Here is a 19,235-nt window from a genome sequence, read left to right as displayed (position 1 = left end):
ATTACAGCTTACACCCAGAGGGCCACAGACATGGAGATAATACATGACAGATAGCATTGGTTGTGGAGTCAGTCAAACCAATGCCTAACTCCTCCCTCCCATTCAGAAACTGCATGACTTGGGTACTGATTTCTCTTCTTGGAGCAGTGGTTTGCGTACTTCATAGGTTTTCATATGAGAATAAAACAAAACAACCTATATAATCAAGAGTAGCTTGAATTTATTATGTACCTGACTATATTTCTGTTACTCAAAGTCAATACAATCCAGTAAGGAAAAAAAGTGGCCTTAACACAAACAGTTCCAGTTCTCCAACTAAGAGACATGATGAACAAGCTAAAACAGAAGCTGGTGAATGTCATACACTAGAGTGGTAGGAATTAGCCTGGCACCTTAGTATGTTTGTTTTCCTCACTGTACTAACCCCGGAGCCTACAGTCTGGGAAACTAGGGTGAGGTAGGGTCGAATAAGGGGTGCAGGCAAGGCAGGGCGGATTCTCTGATTCACAGCTGACCATTTGCCAACTCCTGCCAAGAATGTTGACAGAGTAAACTAATCAAGGAGACAGGCCTGGAGGTACCAACCCACTCCTGCTGCTTGCCAGACATGTGTCTTAACATAATCCAGCTAAGAGCTAAGAATACCTAACAGGATTCTGAGCCAAAGAGGTGAAACTAGAACCAAGACAAAGGGTCATCCTGGGGATGGACTTCTGTAAAGAAAATGCTTCTCTGTAGTTCATTCATTGAAGAGATCAGGAAGAAAGTTTTCCTGAGGACTGGGGCAAAGCATCTGAGTTGTTGCCATGATCGGACCCACAAAGCTAACACTGGCACTACCTAGCACCCTATGTGATGCAGCAGGGTACGGTACACTGCAGTAGGAGGAGCAGGAGTCCCTTCACTACCTATACACAGATAACACCCTGGACCCCTCAACTTCTGCCATAATTTGACCTCTTACAGAAAACATCTTCCCTGAGATACAGGCTAAGGTAAACTTCAAGTCTGACATTAAAAGTCTAAGGGACAGTCACAAGAAAATTTACTTCAGAGTTGAGCATTTGGCACAGTGGTCAAGAGACCATGAGGGATGAGTCCATTCCACAGTACAGGGCCTGTGTTTGAGTTTCAGCTGTGCTCCCAATCCCGATTTCCTATTAATGCACCCACTATGAGGCAGATCATGATGGCTCAAGTAGCTGAGTCTCTGACATCCACATAGGAGACCACAACCAAGCTCTGGAATTCTGGATTTGACTGAGCCCAACCTTGACTATTGAGGGCATCTGAGGAGTACACCAGAGGGAGGAGGCCTCCTAAATACCTCTCCCTCTCTTTCAAGTAAGCTAAAAAAATAAACAAAATTTATTTAAGACTTACTTATTAATTTTAAAGGCAGAATGACAGAGAGAGGCAAGAAGAACAGAAAAAGGAAGATCAGGTAAGTCTTCCGTTATCTGTTTCACTTCCTAAATGACCACAGTAGCCCAGCCTGGGCCAGGTCAAAGCAGGAGAAGGAACTTTCTGTGAGTGTTTTATTGGGGTGGCTGGAATCCAAGTACTTGTGCCATCTTCCACTGCCTTCCCAGGTGAAATAGCAGGGAAATGGACCCAGACTGATGCTCCAATGTAGACTCTTATGATAAAAGAGTGGCTAGTAACATGGCTTAAGGTGTTGTTCCATAATTCTAGTCCCAAAGAAGTAAATTTTCACAAGGTATCAAAGTTTAATCAGGTAGGACATTCATCAGAAATAGACACCTCTCCAGACAGAATCTGGTAGAGTGTATCCAATTACTCAGACTGGGGAAAGCAAGGTTATGTCTGTAAGGGAGATAATTAACTGAAGGTACATTTTAAAAAGAAATTTTTCTATACTGGTTACTATATTTTTAAATATTTAAAAGCACTCCATTTTGCATATTCCTTTAGAGCTAATATATACAGTAAAATAATAAAATAATAACAACAACAAAAATGAGTTTGTGATCATAGACCTCAACTGCAGTCTTAGCTCTCCAAATACTAGAGCCACTCGTTTCTCACACAGAGAACGTGGCCACTTCTTGGAATGATGTTATAGAGGTCATAGGCACTATTTACGGGGCCATAGCGATACATAAGACACCTTGGTTAAAACTTCATAAACAGCTCACTGAATTTTTTGCAGCAAATGTAGGAGTCAGGGACTGTTATCCTCTGCAGTTCACAAATAAGACATTGTCTGCTCTGAGGATGCAAGTCAGTTGCCTGACATCTTCCAGCTAGTGGGTGAGCAAAGGTGATCATCATAAGAGTTTCTGGCAGTTCATGAGTGGATGCCAAATGAACATCATCTTCTCTGGCCTTCTTAAAGATCTGATAGATTGCCTTTCAGTGACACAAAAATTGAGTTCTAATATTTCTTGTCTGCCTCGTAAGCAATCCAATCTTATATTCAGTAGCTGTTTCATGATTATTTTCTACCTTCAACTTGTGGATTGCTTTTAATTTCTTGATTGAGCAGATCTGTTATAGAAGAACTTATTGTAATCCATTTAACATCCTTTTGAAAGCAGACAGGCTACAAATCCAGGGACTCAAGAAGGGCTATTATTATAGCATGGACACAGCCCTGGTCATCAAATAAAGGTCACACATGTTAGAATGTCTGAATGCAAATAAGAACTGCCCTTTAAAAGCAAAACCTCTAGAAACTAACACAATCTTTGAAGTAAGTAATTCAGAAAAATCTTGAATGGCTCCTCCATAGGAACTGCCCAGCATATCTGAGACATAATTTTCTCGGCATTGAAACGTTGGCAACTTCAGAGTTTGTGTCCGAGCTTTCATTTCTTGAAGCAGATAGAAATCACGTAACTAAAACTTCTGAATAAATGATTAAATTTGGAAAAGCTGGCTTGGATACAAAGCCAGATCACTTTGTAAACTATGAGAGTAATTAGCTTTCTTGTGGGCCTTAAGAATTGCCTGGAATGACTTTGTCAAATACTAAACATGAGAGACAGCTCTGAGGAATTTTTCCAAAAATCCACTGAAAAGAGTTGGTTCCTTTTGAAGAATGGAACCTGCAGCTCAGGCAGAGATAATCACGCAAGAATGAAGCTGTGCCAGCCATGGGAAGACAGGCCCGGATACAACCAAAGAGCATTTGAATTAGGCACCTAAGAATCAAGGAGGAATGGAGAGGTTGATGTTAAACATCGGAGCACTTCTATTTCCTTGTTTAGTACAGACCAGATTCCTAGAAAATGAATGCCAGAAAGTCTCATTTCAAGGGCCAAGTTTGGGTGAAAAGGGTGAAACAGAAAGCAAATTGTGAAAAGGGTGAAAGAGAAAGAAAGTTTTCAAGCTATAACATGCAAAAAAAATAAAATAAAATAAAAAATAGGCAGAAAGAAGTTTAAGCCAACCCATGACAGTCCTGGTGCCTGGGCTAATTCTGCCATGTATAATGGTTCTAAAATAGTTCCTTTACAAGGTCCAGGCCTATTTAAGCAGTATTTTGCATTGTTCATGGCATTTTTACATTTCTGTTTCTATGAATCTCTGCCCCTTCTAATGGCAGGCTAGTTAGGTTATGTTATGAAACCCATTGATGATAAGAAGGCCAAGAGTCAGATATATCTGTTCACTGATAGCTCAAGGTAACTCAACTTATTAGCAGTTAAACTATCACTGCTAGAAATTTGATTTTTGCATTAACTTCTAAAGTTAACTATTGGTTATTTTCCATTCTTTATCAGCAATAGCATAAAACCCTGAGCTTTTTTATGCACATAAGTGATCACAGTGATTCTAGTCATCTGTACTAACAATTCATATATAAGATGGCTTTGATAATTAGAGAAGGTTCACCAGACACCTTCTGCTTGAAAACCAGAGAAAGCATACACACCTGTTGCCTGTCACTCTCTTCCTTCTGAATGGACAGAAAGAGCAGACAGACTTCTTGGCAATGTAAACTGAGCCTTTCACAATCATAGTTTTCACTGAGCAGTTATTCTTCCTAAAATGGGAGGCATACTGTATGCCCTACCTAGCTAATCGGGAGCAACCAGCCACATCCAAGCTGTCTTGATTCAGTTACTGCTCACCTCTCAGATATCCAAGTAGGAGCCCAATAATGTGTGAACTTGGTCATCCCTACAAGTTACCTTTTACTCCTATGCCTGAGTATGATCCAAACCCACCAAAAATTCAAAGAAAGGTTAAAATAACTCTGTGAGATCTCTCACCGATTTCTTTCTTTTTAATACTAGTGTGATAAAAGCTACATATTTGGGAAATCCCTGAAGTATATGAAGAAAGATGGAAGTAGTTTGGAGGGAGAAAAGTAGGGAGGAAGAGAAAAAAGCAGGAAATAGAAGAAGTGGCAGCATCCTTAATTCTGACCAAGACTCACTGAGCCTGCTCCTCAGTATCCAATGGAGAGTGCTGGCAAAGCAAAGAAGTGATTTCCCTCGATGGTCGTGTTAGCTTAATCACTCTCCTGTTGATTTTAATGAAGTCCTTGATGAGTTTAATGGAGAACAGTTACAAAAATATTTGGTTTCTGTTCATGAAACCTGCCAAGGAACAGAGAAAAAATGAATATCCGCAGTTGACTCTACCCAGAAGCATTTTTACCAGTATTTCTTGGCTTCATTTCTCTCCATCAGGCATACACACCTCAGGAGATTTCATTTGCTTTAAGCAGGTATATGTGTATCTATGAAGTCTCAGATTAGACTTTGTGGAGTCTGTGAATTGAACACTTTCTGCAGGGGCACAGATTCCTAAGGAGATTTTGGGGGTCATCATTCTGTCTTCCAAACACACGCACATGTTCTCTGTGGCTTCTTACGCTAATTTGTCTTCCAGAGTATTCTGACATAGTAACTGACAATAAACTAGCTCCCATTAGAGATCTCTGATGTAGCATATGCAGGTTTAGGCCTCATACATTCATTTTACAAGTATCTCTTGATGGTTTCCCAAATATGTGGTTCTATGAGATCTCTTCCATCTCTTTCTCCCAACAGTACAATGGAAGACAGAGGCTCAGAGTCTATGGAGAATAGAATCTTTCCATCTATTAGGAAGCAGGATTTTCAATGACTAATAATTTATGAATGACTCCCTCCCTGATCGTCCAATTGTACCAGAGAAGTCCCTCCACCGAAACAAACAGGGCAGTGTCTCAAAAGAATACACAACCTGTGGAAGGCAGAAAATATTTGGAAAACATTTATGTGAAAAAGAGGAAAACAAGGAATTCCTACAACTGAATTGCAAATACCTACATAATCCATATGCCCATATGATAGAATATTACTTCATTTTTAACAATCAGCAACACATGACAACATAGGGGAATCAGAGAGTTTTCTCAGTGCAATAAACCAGACTCAGAAAATCAATCTGTATATTTATTCATATAGTTATATATACATTTTTCTCCTCTCTCCCTTTCATTCCCAATCACTTTACCTTTCAAAATGGAATATTATTCAGCCATATAGCAGAATGAAATATTACCACTGGCAGCAAAATAGTCCCAACTAGAGAACATTATGCTCAGTAAAATAAACCAATCCAAAAAAGACAAGTCATATGTTCTCTCTGATATAAGACAACCTTTATGCAAAACATAAGACTACTAGATATATAGGTAAACATATACATAAATATACATATATACACATACACATATATAGTCATCTTGAAGAACTGTATATTAGAAACTAGCATATTTAGAAGTGACGATATAGTGCAGTATACATCTCTATTCCCAAATAAAAGATAAACTCCCAATGCAATTAGTAAATATAACTTGACATTAGGATGCTGGAATTTCTACTATAGTCTATACCAACCATGTCATGATACACTTAAATAGCAAGATGATGGACTTGTGACTGTTGCTGAAGGCCTATATTATTGTAGTAATATAAGGGAAATCAGTGGAGAGGGAGGTGAGATGGAGAGGGCAGAAGGGGAACTCCCTGAGCCTATGGAATAATTATATTAAAAAAATTATAATAAAAAAATTTTAAAGGTGAACAGACTGATTTCCCCCAGGGCTATACAAAAAAAAAAAAAAAACCATGTAAGTAATTCGTTTAACATTTACTAACAGCAGATGGTTTAATTCTTGATCTGGGTGCTAGTTTTGTGGCTGTGTGAAAATTTTCTTAAGTCATAAGGTTATCATTTCAAGCCTATAAGCTGATTTGGCTATGTTGAAGATACCATCTTGCATAAAGATTCCAGTTAGCACTTCTGGCACAACATAAATAGGAATCACAGACCTTCAGAGTGCTGGAGCCTGCCTATCCTTCTGTGTCTGAGAACTAGAATATCATAGTAGGCTATAAGTTTCTCCTGCAGTTTGAGCTACTCAACTTTACTTATATTTCATCAGATCCATCTGTTCAAAGTTGAATAAGCACAGTAGGAATGCATCAGCCAATGGAATTGACAGATTCAGGTTTGGTCTGAGCCCTTTAAGAAGCATGAGAATTTTAAACAAGTAGGTTCTTACTCCTGTGTCATTTTTCCTTTAAATCATACCTGTATCTTCTCAGGGGTTCTCCATGATGAAATGATAGGGGACTGATTTGTACATGGGTAAGCTTAATATGGTGCTGTTAGCCAAGAGTGAACTGCTCTCCTCAATACCACATCACAATCATTCTCCATAACACTGACAAAAATGTACATATATGTACAAATATGAACATATTTGTATGCATGTACAAATATATGTATGTATGTACAAATACATGTATGTACGAATATATATATGTGTGTGTGTATATCTACTCAAACACACATACTATATAAATGAGAGTACATCAAAAAGTTTGTGAAAAAATACCAAATTATAAGTTTTATTTTGGTGCAAAAAATGCTTTGGAATCATTAAATCTTTATTTCACACATTTTCCTAAACTTTCTGAAGACCCCATATATATATATATATATATATATATATATATATATATATATATATGCAATAAACTGTTTCCACAATAAATTGTACAAATACTTTACATCTCCTCTATTTCATAAAAGACTATTTCTCATTTTTACTACTCTTTTCAAGCCTCCTTCTGATTCTCCCTTTAGTTACAGTAGGGAATTGCCTGAGAGCTCACCAACCAAATCAAAATCATCTTTATTTTTCTAATCCTTCTACTTCTAAGGGTTATCAGCAACTAGTAAATATCATCTTTTTTCTCTTGGTCTAAAATCAGGGACAAAAAAGGTAATGTATATGAGTCAAACTGACATTCTGAAATTTGACTATTGTTTTATAACCTTTGTCTATACACTTGAGAAATCTTTTTTCTACCTATTTGTTGAGTTTCTTACCTAATGGAGTATTGAACAATGACTGTGAAGTGAAACATCAATATGTTATTGTAAAAATCAGGGAAAGGGTCAGGTGTGGTAGCCTAGTGGCTGAAGTCCTTGCCTTGCACACAGGATCCCACATGGGTGCCAGTTCGTGTCCTGGTGGTCCCACTTCCCAACCAGCTCCCTACTTGTGGCTTGGGAAGGCAGTTGAGAATGGCACAAAGCCCTGGGACCCTGCACCCATGTGGGAGACCTGGAAGAGGCTTTGGGGTCCTGGCTTCATATCAGCTTAGCTCCAGCTGTTGCAGCTGCTTGGGGTGTGAATCAGATAGAGATCTTCCTCTCTGTCTTTCCTCCTCTATGTACATCTGACTTTCCAATAAGAATAAAATAAATCTTCAAAAAATAGTTTTAAAAAAAGTAATAAGGAAAAGGAGGATTGGTGGGAAATACAGGCAGGAAAGTAGGGGAAGCATCAATATATTTCCAAATCTGCATTGTAAAAACACAAGAAATTTTCTCACTTTATATAAATAATTTAAAATTTTTAAAAAATTAAAAGTTGGGGCAAGCAAGGTGTCTCAATAGTTTAAACTTCTGCCCTGTGACACTGGTATCCTATATGGGTGCCAACTCAGGTCCTGGCTGTTCCACTTCCAGTCCAGCTCCCTGTTCTGGCCTGTGAAAGCAGAGGAGGATGGCCCAAGGCATTGGGGTCCTGTACCCTTATAGTAGACCTGGAAGAAATTCCAGAATCCTGACTTTGTATCCATCATGGCCATTTTGAGAGTCAAGGGAGATTTTTCTCTGTCTTCCCTTCTCTCTGTAAATCCACCTTTCAAATAAATTATTAAAAATGGTTTTTAAAATTACATTGGCTTTATACATATTATTAAAAGGAGATTCTCCTTTTTCATTGTATCTTAGAAACCTTCAGCTATCATTATAACCCAAAATCTCATACACTATCTAGTATTTTGTATTCATTAAATATATATTGAATGAATGAATGATTTCTACATAAATGCAATTCACTTACTAAAGACTTATACTAACATGTGTATACGTATCTCATAAACATATTTCCATCTGAAAAAATCCCTAAACCATATACAAGGAACTTCAGAAATTTCATGGAAAATGGAATTAAAAGACAAGCTTGTTTTGATGCAAAGAAAATTTTTGGAAAGACATGCATAGTTCTTTCATAATGAAAATTATAATAATCTTTTAGAAGGCCTCTCATATATATATATTTATTTTCTGGTTAATTATTTCAAACTCTTTCATACACAGGTAAGGAATATACATGAAATTATTTCACTCTTTCTTCACCTCCTTAGTACATACACTCTTGACTGAAGCATTAAGGGAGGGTTCTTCCTAGCAGAACATCCCTATCCACTGTCTCCCAAGCCCCAATGAGACTGCTTCCTAAATGACAGCCACATTTCAGAACCAACAGTTCAAACGCATAGATGCTCTTCATTTTGGAAAACAACAAGAAACATAATGGTCACTTAGAGCTGTACAGAATCTTGAACCTATGACTGCAACCAAAGTGGCAGATGAAAACACTGATACTAGAGAAAATTTGGTGACATTGTCAAAGTCAAGTATTATAGTTGGCACTGGAGCTCCCAGTTCATCATGAATCCCTTCATACTGGACAAAATACCCTGTACGATTCGTATAGGTATGATCAAATTCCAAACCCTGTTTACCATTTGACCACTTGGGTCACAAGCAAGGATGTGGAAAAAAATCAGAAATAGAAGTTTTCTACAATTCTGCCAATACAAGTCTTGGTGTGGTTTAATTCACACATTTATAGCTGTTAGGCTATTTAAGTTTGAAACCAGGGTCACAAATATTTGAGAAAGTGGCCAGGGACTTAGACAACCAGTGAAGTGCATTTCTTCTGTCCTATCATACATTCTGATAAACACCACAAACTCCCAAGTCTGATTTAGGCATAAAAAGGATTGCTTTTTTTTTTCATTGGCCCAGTCTATGTACTGAAATCTAAACGGTCTGAAAGACTTACTTATTTAGGAAGCTGAACCTCCTCAGGCTTACATTTTAAAGATAAAATAAATGTAGAGAATGCAAAATATTTTTCTGTTCACAAAATACACTTCAGATTAGAAGTACATTTTTTAAAAACTGACTCTAGAAAAGGAGGGAGAACTAACAACATGAAAACACTATTTGGTAACACTGTTTTCAATTCTACAGTCTTAGAAAACATTTTCAAATGAGTTCAAGTATCTACTTGTGCTAGGAATGAAAAAAAAAAACATAGCATGGGACCTCTGCTCTTGGTAACTTTCTACACTGATTCCACCACTTCTCCCTAAACTCTGGCCTCATTAAAGCCAACAGACATTTTGTTTCTCTACTCCCCAGATTTAATGCTTCTTATGCCACATTCACAATCATTTCTTACTTGAATGATTGTCTGCAGTTTTGAATATTACATTAAGGATCTCTTTTCTCCTGATCCACATTTAGGAAGGCCATGTATTCTTTTGCCCAGTGTATTATGTTGTCATTCTATTTACTCCCCAAACCTTTCCTTGCCTCTCTGTATGACTTGGCTCCCATGATAACTCTTTCCTCTTTAGTCCAGCTGCTCTCCTCCATCAGTTTGCAGGCTCCTCCTGCCTTTCCTGTTAACTCTGTGACATAAAAAGTTGCTGCGCTGCTAATGACTTGGTTATATATTTGCATTCCCAACTCCAAATTTTTCCTTCTGTACTACTAAAGTTAGGAATTAATTTATATTCCCACATCTCCCAAGTTTCTTTGTCCTTGTTTCCAAATCTCCTTTCTTTACAAAAAAGGGAGAATTGCTTACCACATGATTCCAAGAAGGTTACCTGAACCTTCCCTTTACAAAGCTACAACTAAACTGACAAAACAAATATCTCCAAACACAACCAGACAACTTTAGGGTCAATACTGATCAATAGGAACTCATCCTGAGGACTAAAATTAGTCTTGTAACTCAGGGGACACAGGCTAGCAGTTTTTCATTGTTGTCTCCTCTGTGTACCTCCAGCCCACAATTCTCTGTGACTAAAAAAGGTGGGAGGAACATTACCATGACACAACAGAATTGCCTTGGACCTGCCTATACCCAATCTTCACAAAAGCTGAGGCCCTTGAAATTCTTCTGAAATGGTTCTAGGATGGCACAAACCTATGATCTTAATGGCAACTCCCTGCCCCAGCTGACCCCCACTTCTCTTTTCTGCCCCAAATCACAGTTCTGGCAGCTTCCATTGCTGCCAATGACAAAAGAACAGCTGTGCCCATGGTTCCCACCAGCCCCTCTGCCAAGGCTGCCAACCCTGTGAGCTGATGTGGATCTGTGCTGCCCTGTCCTGGACCATGGAAGACACTGCTGCTGATGCCTGCAGAGCTCTGATTCTCATTCATGTCATTCATGTCTGTTGAAAATACTCTCCTCCTAACCACCTCACACTACTGCAAGGATGCTGATGTCAGAAACAAGATCCTATAACCCATTGGTGCTGGCAACAATTCTGTTGAGGTCTTGGGCTTTTGGGATTTTTAGCAGACCTGTTACTTATTAAATTTTCTTGGAGTACCTTATATTCAAATTTAGATACGGATCCAGAGATTCTTCATTACAAGACAACTGATAAACCTGAAATCCTCTTCGGCACGCACTCAGCATGTCCTTTTAGGTAAACCATGTTGTGCTGATCTTCAGAGTCTGTTCTCATACAAACCAGACCTCTGGCAGGCTTAAGCTGTCAGTTCTAAGTGGGACACAATAATCCCACCAAAGAGTGTAGGGCAAAACCTAGGTGAGAATGAACGATCACAAATCAATATATCCACCTTAAAAAAAAAAGGAAATATCTTGATAACATATTTTAGATGCATGAGGCTTAGCACAGTGATTCTTCAATAAAGAGCACCATAGAAAAAATTAGAAAATGCGCAAATGAGAATTGTGTTTATTCAGCCAGTCATTTGTTTCTACTGAATGAGAACTTTATCCTTTAATTACAGCTTTGTAACTGTCAGTGTTGGACAACTTATTTATTGCACAATTTCTGAGAACTCACTCTCTCAGTATTGTAAACAACCAATATTTTCACAGAATCAAAGTTCTCATGATTTCTTAAGGGACAATTTAAAGCTCTTATGTAACTGGATTCACAGCAGCACCACAAGTTCATGCGCACCAACCTGCTTCCTCTGCCCACTCTCTCAGGAAGACATCTGCAGGAGAGACAAACCTCTACCTGATAAACAAATCTTTAAAAGCTCTTTGATTCTGCCAAGGTGCATACCTGCTGTGTTTGATCAAACATTCAATTTTTTTCCCTAAGAAAATTGAATTTCCCCTCAACATCTTCTTATAAACTACATGTCTTTCTTCCAAGGATTCCTGTTGCTTATGTAAACCATCTACTACTTTTCTTTGGACAGACTCTGGCAAAGCAGGAGATGTCTGTTTCTAATTGTTTTCTTACTCTTGGCTTTGAACTTCACACACTTTTAGCTGATGCACTTCCTGGAATTACTTTTTTCCCTGAGAATGTAGCATTGTTAATGCAAACCATTGCCAGCCCCTTCAGCAGAGTTTTTATCAGGGAATTCTTGATCACAAACTGAACTTCATATATGTTGCTTGTGTAAATGTTGATATTATTTGGGTTGACTCCATTAGCTCAAGTGCACAGCACATAGTTTTGTCGGCCTATGCCACACTCATTCTATCATGCTCATTATATGATGGTGTTGCTCAGCATCACCACACTGAACCAGTTCTCAGAGAACATCCTTTGGTGATTTATCAAACAAGTGCACACTAAATTGAGTTTGGCTCTCCTTGGACCAAGCTGCTTCCCCAGTCTGCAGATGTTCAAATCAAAAAGACACAGAGGAAAGGGGAAAAGCACAAAACTAGGTGTTAGGAGTCTTGCATGAATATTGCTTATGAAGAAGATTTTAGCATAAGGTCTATACCCCTAAACAAATGAATCTGACTCTACTATGTTTGAGAAAGTATAAATACTTAACTGAATTATAATGTCTGCCATATAATCTCATAGAGGCTAGATTAATATATGCTGATCACATGAGATGATTCTACAATATATAAAATGTCACTCACTTGTTACTTGATAATATTTTCATAAGGAGAGCAAAAGTGGCATCTCCAGAAAAAGAAATCATTGCCTCTTTTAATCATTTTCCCTCTATCATAAAGGCTTCCTGATAAACAAAACATACAATTCTGGTGTCACGAAATTCTAAGTCTTGGAAAGCAAGTTCGAGTCCAAAAGATGTGATAGCAAATCCTCATTGATATCTAAAAGAACCCATCATCAGGGGCACACTTAATGGTTACAGATGAGGCTGGCCAAGAAAAACTCCTGAAGGAGGGATACACTGGCTTGGGTTCAAATCCATGATGTAAATTAAAAACTGTTTCTGCACCCTGTTCTAGGAGAGAATTTGGAGCTAAGGGAAAGAAATGATCTTTAGTCACTATGCCTATCTCCTACAGCTTACACATTCTGTCTCTGTTCAGGCAGTTTTTCACACTTGATTCATCAGTTCATTAGTAATAAAGGCATAAAAACCCAATAAGATTACAACTACTTCCCATGATCACAGTTAATTGTTGGCTGCACTGAGTGTCTCCACCCCCATAGAGAGGATTGCTGGTTGAGTCTGTAACTTCACAGATTGGGCTGAAATATTCAAAACCCTCTCATCAAGTCCATTCCAAATCACAGAACTTCAGAAACAAAAAGGCATCTTAGAAATGAGACAAAGACTTGATCACTTAACTATCTACACAGGCCTGGTTGGTCATAAGAATGTGTAATAGGAATAATATGAAAAAATAGGCAGTGGTAGAGTCTGTGGAAAACTGACATAAGACTAATTGAAAGTTAATTGATAAAGCCATGTAGGTTAATGGAGTGAGCACCTTTGGCTGCCAAGCTTCCAGTCCATGACTTCTGGTCCTTATTAGTAAGGTGAGTCAAGGGTACCATATGCATTTATATGATGAGCCTTTAAGAAACAAGTTACAATGCCTCAGCTTAACTGATATAAAACTTCCAAATCTACCCCTCTCCCTGCCAAGTGAACTCCAGCTGTTCCTGAAGGCATCACATTTTATTTTTCAGTCATCCTGTGCTTCCTGCTCTGGTCTTTCCCTTTCATCCTGCTCTGTATTCTTCTAAGCTGCTGATCTGAATGCTGTCAAATTCACTTCACCACAGGTAATACTGAAGGTGTTTTTGGGAAATCGATGCTTACCTCAGTGCTCTCACCACCACCACCCACAGCCTGCAGAAAGACGGAATCAACCTGTATAAAATCCAGTGCCACCATGGCTGCCTGTGGTAACTCCACTGCCCAGTTTGAAAGATGCCTCCATGACTTCTCTTTGTGCTTATCTCCCACACATAACTAAGAAAACACACAAACACTTTCTATCTGTGTTGCAGTGCAGCACAGTGCAGATACAAAGCAAACAGTGCCAGGAGACATTTTTTTAAAAGATTTATTTATTTTTATTGCAAAGTCAGATATACAGAGAGGAGGAGAGACAGGGAGGAAGATCTTCCGTCGATGATTCACTCCCCAAGTGAGCCGCAACGGCCGGTGCTGCACCGATCCGAAGCCGGGAACCAGGAACCTCTTCCAGGTCTCCCACGTGGGTGCAGGGTCCCAAAGCATTGGGCCGTCCTCAACTGCTTTCCCAGGCCAGAAGCAGGGAGCTGGATGGGAAGTGGAGCTGCCGGGATTAGAACCGGCACCCACATGGTATCCTGTTGCGTTCAAGGGGAGGACTTTAGCCGCTAGGCCACGGCGCCGGGCCCTGCCAGGAGACATTTTTACCCACTCTCCTCACCACCAAATAAACAAAAACAAATCTGCAAATACATTGCTTTTCCTGAAAAATATCCAGGAGTTTATACTAACCAAAAGAGCACAGCTACTCTGTTTAAAGCCTCAGCATGAAGCAAACTGTCAACTCACTGTAGTGAGTCAGAACTCTAATTTACAATTGTGCTTATGAGGAGCCTTTTCAGCTGATTTTTCTGGGGCAATAGAATAGGCTTCTCAAGAAATATTATATCTAACTTTCAGTAAGATAGACAATTTCTAGAAACTTCGAACTAAATGTCTTTTTCTCCCCACAGTAGAAATTGGGAGGTAGAAACTAGTCCCTACCCACAGGACTTTCAAAATATCTTGGCTAAGCTTCAGGACTTCAAAAGGAGATGTCAATGCAAACAATATCATCAAGACAGGGAAAGACAGTACACAGGGAAAATATTTGCAAAGTATGTATCTGATAAGTGACTTTGATATAAAGTATACAAAATCTGTTTAACTTAATCATTAAAAGCCCAATTTAAAGAGCCAGCATAGGGGCACAGCATGCTAATCTTCCACCTGCAGCATTGGCATCCCATATGGGCACTGGTTTGTGTTCTGTTTGCTCCACTTCCAATCTAGCCCCCTGCTTATGGTTGGGAAAAGCAGTGGATGTTGGCTCAAGTCCTTGGGCCTCTCTGCCCATGTGGGGGATCTGGAGGAATCTTTGGGCTCCTGGCTTCAGATCAGCTTAGCTTCATCCATTTACAGCCATTTGGGGAGTAAACCAGAGAATGAAAGATCTCTCTCTCTTTTTCCATCTCTCCCGTCATCTCTCTCTCCCTCCCCACTCATATTTCCTTCTTTCTGTAAAAACTACCTTCAAATAAATAAATGTTTGAAAATATATATATATATATATATATTTGAATTTCTACAAGTGGCCAATTGGCAAGTGAAAAGATGTTCAATGATATTAATCATCAGTGAAAATGTAAATAAAAACAACAGTGATATCACTTTGAATCCACTAGGGTCACTATAAGGCTACCAGTATTGTTGAGGGTGTAGAAAAAGTAGGACCTCCACACACTACTGGCAGAAATGTCAAATGGTATAATAGCCACTTTCAGGCAATTCCTTAAAACACTAAACAAAGAGGTACCATACAATCTAGCAACTCCACTCCACAATGCACACCCAACAAATGAATACGATGTTCATAAAATCATTATTCATGTTAGCCAAAAAGTGGAAAAAAATCCAAATATCTATCAAGGAAAAATGGATAAATAAAATGCTATCTACATACACAATAAAGTACAGTTTGACAACAAAGGGAAATGTAGTGCTGATACATGATATATTATGGATAAACTTTGAAAGCCCTGGAATATGTACAATATGAGCCAGTCATAAAAAACCACATGTTGTATTAGTCTACTTGTAGTAATCCCCCTTATCTTTGGGGATACATTCCAAGATCCCAGCAGAGGCCTCAAATGGCAGGCTATATTGAACTCTATGGACACTACATTTTTTTAATACTATACACACTTACTTATCATAAGTTTACAAATTTGGCACCATGAGAGAATAAAATTAACAAAATAGAACAATTATAACGATGTGGATTTACAACAATATACTATAAAGGTCTGTAAATGTGGTCTCTATCTCTCAGTCCCCTATTGTAATGTACAGCTTAACAACCTCAACATATAATTATTTTTCTTCCCTAAGAAGTAAAAACACTGCTTTTTCACTTAAAAGAAGTGCATTATGGCTTTTTTGGCAAACCTCCCAAATGCTAGCATACATACTCTGGCGCTTGGGACCATTAAGTAAAATGAGATTACTTGAATAGCAAATACTCTAACACTTGCCAAGATGGCTTCTAACTTACTAACCAGGTGGTATGTGCCACGTGCATATCTGGATGAAGAAATGATGCAGTCATAAGATATGCAATTTAGAACTTTTTATTTCTTGAATTTCCCATTTAATATTTTGAAACTATGAAAAAAAGCATTGATAAAGGGTGATGACTATATAAGAAATGTATGTAGAATTGACAAATCCATGGAGATAGAGATTAATAATTGCCCAGGAATTGGGGGAAGCAATAGATACTGACAGCTAATGGTTATAGATTTCTTTGTGCAGCCATGGCTAAACAACCCTGCAAGTTGCTAAAAGCCACTGAAATGCATTTTAAATGAGTAAATTAAGCAGCATGTGAATTCTATCTCTAGGTGTTTTGAAATATATTTTAAGAAAGAGCACGGCATGAGAGCTGTTCAAAGCTACAATGTTCTCAGAAGCGTTATTAGGTCAGTTCATCTCAATTCTCAATTCCAAACCTATAGTTAAGTTGGTTTAGATATGGAGAGAGATACAAACCTGGGCACGGGCTTTGAAACACTTAAGATTATGATTATAATCATTATAATTTCTATATTGCAATATTGACTTACAAGGTATCACGTATGGAGCCTTCCCATCCACCCTTTCCTGGGCTGCCTCCATGGTTACACATTAGACATCTATGCTGCCCCACAGAGCTGGGTTTTTGACTTCCTTCTGAGTGTTCCTCCCCGTCTTTGTGAGACATTTCTCTGTGGTTGTGCCTGCCTTCATATTTGCCAAAACAGGACAAAAACTTCTCTGTCGCCAATACCACAAAGTGAACACTACTTGGCATTCTGAGCTTGCTTCTGATGTCCATAAATGGTAAGTTTTGCAATGTCCTTTCAAGTGACCCTCAGGAAGGCACACCCCTATGGCTTGATGCACCACAGGCTGTAGAACATTACCTCAGGCTAAGGAGCCCAGGCAGAAAAGGATCCCCTGAACCCACAAATGACATTAAAACAATGGTGTGATCACTGGCTTTCATAAGGGGAAGAGAGAGCAAATGTGAATATAATGTGAAAAGCTACACTTGGCTATTCATCCCACAGGTGGGAAGCAAGAAGCAAAGCTACTGAAACTTCAGGTAAGATGATATAAGTCATCCACAATGGATGGGCCACTGCAGGAAAATCAGGTTTCCACAACAAACAAGTCAGAATATAACATTCACATGGCTGAATGCAAATATAAAGAAAATGAAAGTGTTGGCTCACTACAGGGAATGCCATTCAGCTGATTCTAATTGCAAAGCAAAATATGTAAAGTGCAAGGAAACACTGAAAGGGCATTATCAGAATTCCCTTGCCAAAGTTTCCTGGAGCTATGGCCCATCAATCTCCCCACACAGGCTTTAAAGTTCAGCTCTGACTCAGGCAACATGGTGTACTGACAAGTCCAGGCTTCAGAGTCAAACTAATATGTTCCCATCTCTTTCAGCTGCACTATTTTGAAGTAGATCCTTACTTGTGATTCTTAGTTTCTTCATCTGTAAAATGGGAATATTACTACTAACAGAATCCATTCCACTAAGTCATTCTGGAATCATGTGGGAATAAGCATAGAGGACACATGACATAGTACTAGCCAAGAAGAACCAAGTGCTCAGGACAGCAAGCTGCAACCAATATTCTAGAACTGCTTTCTAGTGAAAAACCAAGCCTTGCACAGCCTGGCAACATCCCCACAGCCTCTTCTGAGCAAATATATCGACTCAGGTGTCAAGCTGTTCTTGGGAAGATGAACTGTGGTGGATCAAACTGAAAGACACCACTAATGTATCAGTTACTCACAGGGGTGGTCCTGGCAGTGCTGGGCTCCATGAGGGATGACAACAAGTTTCTAGAGGAGGACTACTGCCCAGCTGGCCTGATGCCCTAGACACCTGTGCCACTCCTCAACACCAGACAGGTTTGTGCTGCTGGTGGCTGGGCTAGTCCTGGCTGGAAGCATTGGAGACTGCCTCCTGGCTGTTGGTGGATGTAGTTACCAGGCAGCTTGGGGACAAGGGTGACCATGGCAGTATGGTCAGTTTCATAGAATGAGTAACAATCTAGGGTGTCAAGGGCTGTGTGGGCTTATGTGACAGATCCACACAGGGTCCATTCCAGGATCTCTAAGTGGTCGTCCATGCTGCCGTACTGGAAAAAATGTCATATACATCCTATTTAATGTCCGTGAGAGTCTGACTCAGTCGATGGTGGCCTAGTAGGAGTCATCCTGGCTAGCAACCGCCTCAGCTACAGCATGCAGAGCACAGATGTCATCAACAAGGCCACGAACCTCACCAACAAAAGGAAGGCAGCCAGCACTGAGGGCATCAAGATGCTGGATGAGGGTCTCCTGCAGCCAGGCACCTCTGTGCCCATGGATGTTATGCCAGCAAGTTTGATCTGGCCAGCTACAGACTCCCTTAGCAGCCCTTGTACTCCTGGATATTCTCCCTGGCGATGGCCTATTTTACGCTGTAGATGGTCACCAACCCCTACCAGGCATGAGTGGCATGATCCAGTTCAACAGCATGGAGCAGCACGTAGAGATCCTGGAGTGGACTCCACAAGGCTGTCACATCAGACCATACAGCCCCTGACACCCTAGGTTGTGACCTGTCCTACAAAACTGACCCATTCATCTTCCTGGAGTGCTCTCCTGCCTACCTCTGAGGCAATACTCCAAATTTTGCTTCTCAAATCATCCAAGGTCCTGAGGAACATATGATACTACTGGTGGCCCTGCTTTACTTCAATGCTATTCAGACCATGTACCTACAGGCATCAGTTCACCAGTAAGAAATACCTGGCATCACCTGTGACCCAAACCCCTGCTCTCTTCTGGTATTAACAGAAGTAAGCAAGGCTTAGCAGTTTTCACCTCTGTACTAGTTTGTACCCACCCACTTCTGGACTCCAAAGCCACAACAACATTATATTCAAGGGAACCCAAAAAACAATTTCAATACACACAGATGAAGACTGTTGGGAAACAGAGAAAACAGCAACTTCTTCCCCTCACCCATATCTCCTCCACCCTTCACTCTCAGAGTAGACACTAACGGAAAAAAAAAGAGAAATCTGGGAAAACACGACCATAGC

At 39.5% G+C, this 19,235-nt stretch overlaps 1 pseudogene; it reads left to right on the top strand.

Annotated features, from left to right (window-relative positions):
• LOC118758562 (DNA polymerase delta subunit 2-like) overlaps positions 1-18,932 on the top strand; it is a 29,680-nt pseudogene extending 10,748 nt beyond the window's left edge.
• Positions 18,933-19,235: the final 303 nt, after the last annotated feature.

The sequence above is a fragment of the Ochotona princeps genome, chromosome 4 (assembly GCF_030435755.1).
Source record: "Ochotona princeps isolate mOchPri1 chromosome 4, mOchPri1.hap1, whole genome shotgun sequence".
Taxonomy (NCBI): Eukaryota; Metazoa; Chordata; class Mammalia; order Lagomorpha; family Ochotonidae; genus Ochotona; species Ochotona princeps.
The sequence above is the reverse complement of the archived record's forward strand: the minus strand, read 5'-3'. Positions and strand labels throughout refer to the sequence as shown.